Source organism: Babylonia areolata, chromosome 7 (genome assembly GCF_041734735.1).
Source record: "Babylonia areolata isolate BAREFJ2019XMU chromosome 7, ASM4173473v1, whole genome shotgun sequence".
Taxonomy (NCBI): domain Eukaryota; kingdom Metazoa; phylum Mollusca; class Gastropoda; order Neogastropoda; family Buccinidae; genus Babylonia; species Babylonia areolata.
In genome coordinates this window covers 38,917,861-38,922,860 of record NC_134882.1, presented here as the reverse complement: position 1 = coordinate 38,922,860, position 5,000 = coordinate 38,917,861, and the positions used below count along the sequence as shown (strand labels likewise).

The 5,000-nt window shown below is 40.4% G+C and overlaps 1 protein-coding gene across 4 annotated transcripts in view; it reads left to right on the top strand.

Moving 5' to 3' along the window:
* Positions 1-5,000, top strand: part of LOC143284022 (uncharacterized) — a 125,724-nt gene that overhangs the window by 604 nt on the left and 120,120 nt on the right. For 3 of the 4 annotated variants that reach the window (XM_076590571.1, XM_076590570.1, XM_076590568.1), the window contains exon 1: positions 3,021-3,118. The exons of the other annotated variant lie outside the window; for it this stretch is intronic. The gene's annotated coding sequence lies outside the window, so the exon portion shown is untranslated. Of the gene's footprint in view, positions 1-3,020; positions 3,119-5,000 lie in introns of those variants that run through there. 4 annotated transcript variants of the gene reach the window in all.

The following is a 5,000-nucleotide window of genomic DNA, read 5'->3' as shown; positions in this document are numbered from 1 at the left end:
TCATATATATATATATATATATATATATATATATATATATATATATATACGTGCGTTGGAGACGTCAGTCGTGGCAGATTGTGGGTTAATAAAGCGTTGGATTTCTTCTGAGCCACTGTTTTCACCGGTGATCAGGATTTCGAGACTTCGTTTTTTGTCGAAACACGGTGTTGTGTCATATATGGGGAAGGCGGCACTTTACTCCGATTTACCTCACTCCTATGAGGTTGTGATGGCACTCTACTTCAGAAGAGAGATACTCCTAAAAAATTGTCCTCGCTCTTGCAAGAAACATCTGAATGCTTCCTGGACATTCAAAACTGGATGACTCAAAATAAGTTACAATTGAACGCAGACAAAACCGAAGCAATGATCATAGGAACTAAACAAAAACTCTCTTCTGTCACAGCTGACAAAATCAAACTTGGCAGTACTTCCATTCCTCTTTCCAGCTCAGTCAGGAACCTCGGTGTTGTCCTTAACACACTGTCCATGCAAAAATTTATCGGTCAGACATGTCAATCCTGCTACTGTCAATTGCGACGCATCAATTCCATTCGGAAATATATGTCCACCGACACAACATCTAGACTTGTCGTTTCTCTAATTCTCTCTCGCCATGACTACTGTAACTCACTATTGTCTGGTTTGCCTTCTTTATCCATTCAGTCCCTTCAGCGCATACAAAACTCTGCTGCCCGACTCGTCCTCAGAAAGAAAAGATCTGAGCATATCACTCTTCTTTTGCAACATCTCCATTGGCTCCCTGTCTCACACAGAATAAAGTACAAGATCAGCACTATGTTATAAATGAAATCACAAATCTGCCCCTTCCTATCTCTGTGGCTGCCTTCACCTCTACACTCAATCTCGCTCTCTACGATCGGCTTTGGATCCCCTCTGTTTACGCTTACCCAGATTCAAACACTCCACTGTTGGACGCCGTTCTTTCTCTGTCTCTGGACCTTGCATGTGGAATGAACTTCCTCTTTCGCTTCGTCAGGTCTCCGCACTCTTTCAAGTCTGGCCTTAAAACCCACCTCTTCACAAGACAGCCTCCCTCCCCTGCCTCTTCCTTTGTCTTCGTGCATGACCCTTTTTACCCCGCCATGTAGGCAGCCATACTCCGTTTTCGGGGGTGTGCATGCTGGGTATGTTCTTGTTTCCATAACCCACCGAACGCTGACATGGATTACAGGATCTTTAACGTGCGTATTTGATCTTATGCTTGCATATACACACGAAGGGGGGTTCAGGCACTAGCAGGTCTGCACATATGTTGACCTGGGAGATCGTAAAAATCTCCACCCTTCACCCACCAGGCGCCGTCACCGTGATTCGAACCCGGGACCCTCAGATTGACAGTCCAACGCTTTGACCACTTGGCTATTGCGCCCGTCGATCATGATTACAAGTCAAGGTCTAGTGAACGGGGGGGAAGGGGGTGGGGATGAGTAAAAATCCCGGTCCTTTTGTAGGACCCGAACCATTGGACGCTGGCTTCCTAGTCGGGCGCTACCACTGGGCCGCCGCTCCATGCCAGTGCTGCTTACTTGGAAAAAAAAGATAAATAAATAAATGAATAGATAAATAAATAAAGATAAATAAGAAAAAACGTGATGTAGAGTGATGGACTACAGGTGACGCGTCCGCCAAGGAAGAGAGAGAATCTGAGCGCGCTGGTTCGAATCATGGCACATATATTTTTCCCCCTCCACTAGACCTTGAGTGGTGGTCTGTACGCTAGTCATTCGGAGGAGACGATAAATCGAGGTCCCGTGTGCTAGCGTGCACTTAGCGCACCTAAGAGAACCCACGGCAACAAAAGGGTTGTTCCTGGCAAAATTCTGTAGAAAAATCCACTTCGATAGGAAAAACAAATGAAACTGCACGCAGGAAAAAAAAGAAAGAAAGAAAACAAGAGAGGCAAGGCCTTCAGGACTCACTTGTGATACACTTTAAAAAAAAATCCAAGTTTTTTTATGTATTGAGTATAATTTCAAAATGTAATGTTTAAGATGAGAAAGATCAGTTTAAAGCAAATTAACTCCCCTAGCATTACAGAGTAATTTCCCTTTTTTACTATCTGCACCAAAACGTTTGCAAAATAAATAAAACTTCCATGCTTAGCAAAAGAAGTTCTTGTTTGAACAAAAAAATGATAATAATGACTGCTCTAGCTGTTGGTTCAGAATATCAGATCAAAGTGCCAAGTTTAGAGAATACAAAAAATATAAATATAACAGTAAATGCAGTTTGCATATAATTAGGCTTCATTCTTTATTTTTTTGTGCCCATCCCAGAAGCGCAGTATTGTTTTAAACAAGATGACTAGAAAGAAATGATTTTTTCCTATTTTCATGCCAAATTTGGTGTCAACTGACAAAGTAGTTGCAGAGAAAATGTCAATGTTAAAGTTAACCACGGACACACAGACACACACACACACACACACACACACAGACAACCGAACACCGGGTTAAAACATAGACTCACTTTGTTTACACAAGTGAGTCAAAAAAGGGTGGCGCTGTAGTGTGGCGACGCGCTCTCCCTGGGGAGAGCAGCCCGAATTTCACACAGAGAAATCTGTTGTGATAAAAAAAAAAACAAAAACAAATACAAATACAAACCATTGAAAACTCTCCTCAGTGGAAAAAAACAAAACAAAAAACAAAACAACAACAACAACAACAACAACAAAAACACCCCAAAAAACCCCCCCCAAAAACCCAACAAAACAAACAAACAAAACAAAAAAAACAACAACAAACAAACAAACAAACAAACAAAAAAAAAAACCGTAGAAAAATCATTTCCGGATAATTCTGTAACTGAGGAAAATCCATGTTTCGACAATTCTGAGAGCCCTTCTCCTTCGCTCCACCAAACAGTCTCTCTTCCTGTTCACGAAAGAGCCTAATGTTAGAAAGAGGAAATGACGCGAATTTAGCCACGTGGTGTGCTTCACGTGGTGTGCTTCACGTGGCTTTTCTGGGGGCCCCAGTCTGTGGGGATGAGAATGATCACATTGTTGTCGTCATTTTAGGAAGCGATCGAGAGGAATGCATGGTTGTTTGCTGGAAGTGCTGTGTGTTTGACCGTCTCTTGTTGGAAGGTTAGTAGTGGGGATGTAACAGAACAGCGTGTATTTTGTATCTGTTGATCAATCGTAACTGTTTTACTGGTTGGTTGGTTGATTGTATGGATTCAGTCAGTAATATCTGTAAAAAGAATTCCTCGTACACATATCACCCTGAACAACAACAAGAAGGAGACGAAGTAGTAGTAGTAGTGGTAGTAGTAGTAGAAGACAAAGACGGAGTGGTCGTAGTAGTAGTAGTAGTAGTAGTAGTAGTAGTAGACGACAGAGACGAAGTAGTAGTAGTAGTAGCAGACGACAAAGACGAAGTGGTGGTGGTGGTGGTGGTGGTAGTAGTAGTAGTAGCAGTAGCAGCAGTAGAAGTAGTAGTAGACAAAGACGAAGTGGTAGTAGTAGAAGACAAAGTAGTAGTAGTAGTAGTAGTAGTAGTAGTAGTAGTAGTAGTAGTAGTAGTAGTAGTAGTAGTAGTAGTAGTAGTAGTAGTAGTAGTAGAAGAAGAAGAAGAAGAAGAAGAAGAAGAAAAAATATATATGAGACGGAAATGTGAAAATTCAAGTATGTAATTTTTGTTATTACTTACGCATTGAACAACTTTTCTCCTTTGTTTTCTGAACTGAATTAGCGTTGACGGTTTGCACAACGTCAAACCCACGACCACCGCACTTAATTATCATCATGAGCACATTAACTTAAGATTCGGACAATCTACGTCAGTGTTAATTCAACAGCAGCTCTTAAGTGATAGGGTAGGTGTGCCTAATTGCGAACAGCCCAGTCGAAGCGACCAGCTCAACGTGTGTACTCTAAAGATAACATGTCGTACAATAGTCAAACGAAGTTCTTTAGTTTTTTGAAGGCTTTCTTTGACTTGTTGCACCAGGAAAAGTTCGTCTGTTCATTCTTTTCAACATTTTATCGACGTTTGAAATTGCAGGGGTGCTTGAGGGTAAATGCTAACGGGCAAGGCTAATTGCGAACGATGGCTATGGGTACATGTAGACAATTAAAACAGAAGCAGGTCATTAGATATAACATGTTATTGGAACATCGCACCACACAGAGACAGACGTTTAAACACACACACCCCACACCGCACACAAACACACCCTTTTGAGAGCGCTCAGTAACTATGCAGCATCGTTCGCAAATAGACTCACGTCAAAATATTCTATGGTCTGATTGCGAACGACACTATTTTGCAGATTCCTGTTAAAACTGACGTTCTGATCTGACACCAATATGCTTTCTTGGCCCCCTTCTTTTCTCCTTGTACATTAATGATTTGCCTCTTTATATCAAATCTAATTGTGAATTGTTTGCCGATGACAACTCCATACACTCCGACCACACATGCATTAAAGTTCTGACATCCAATTTACAAGACAGTGTGAACAGATTAGTTAAATGGACAGAACATAACCATATATCTCTCAATGCTCAAAAAACTAAATGCATGTCTGTAACAACTCGACAGAAACGCCAGATAATGCCAACAAATTTTTTCAATATTTTCATTTCCTATGTTAAAGTTGAAGAAGTCAAATCACACAAAGTTTTAGGTATTGTTATCGATAATGATTTATCGTGGTCTGAACATATTACTTATTTATGTAAAAGGATGTCTCAAAAAGTATTCCAGTTATCAAAAATAAAACACTTTCTAAATACACATGCCCGTAAACAATTCTTTAATGCTCACATACAGTCGATAATAGATTATGCTTCTACTTTGTGGGATTATACTAGCGCTAATACTCTAAAACCTCTTGTTAGATTATACAAACGTGCTTTGAAATTAGTTTTATTAAAGTCAAGTTCATTAACTCCTAATGATTATAGGTCACTTGATATCCTCCCACTGGAGCTAAAACTAGAATATAATAAGGCTGTTTTTATG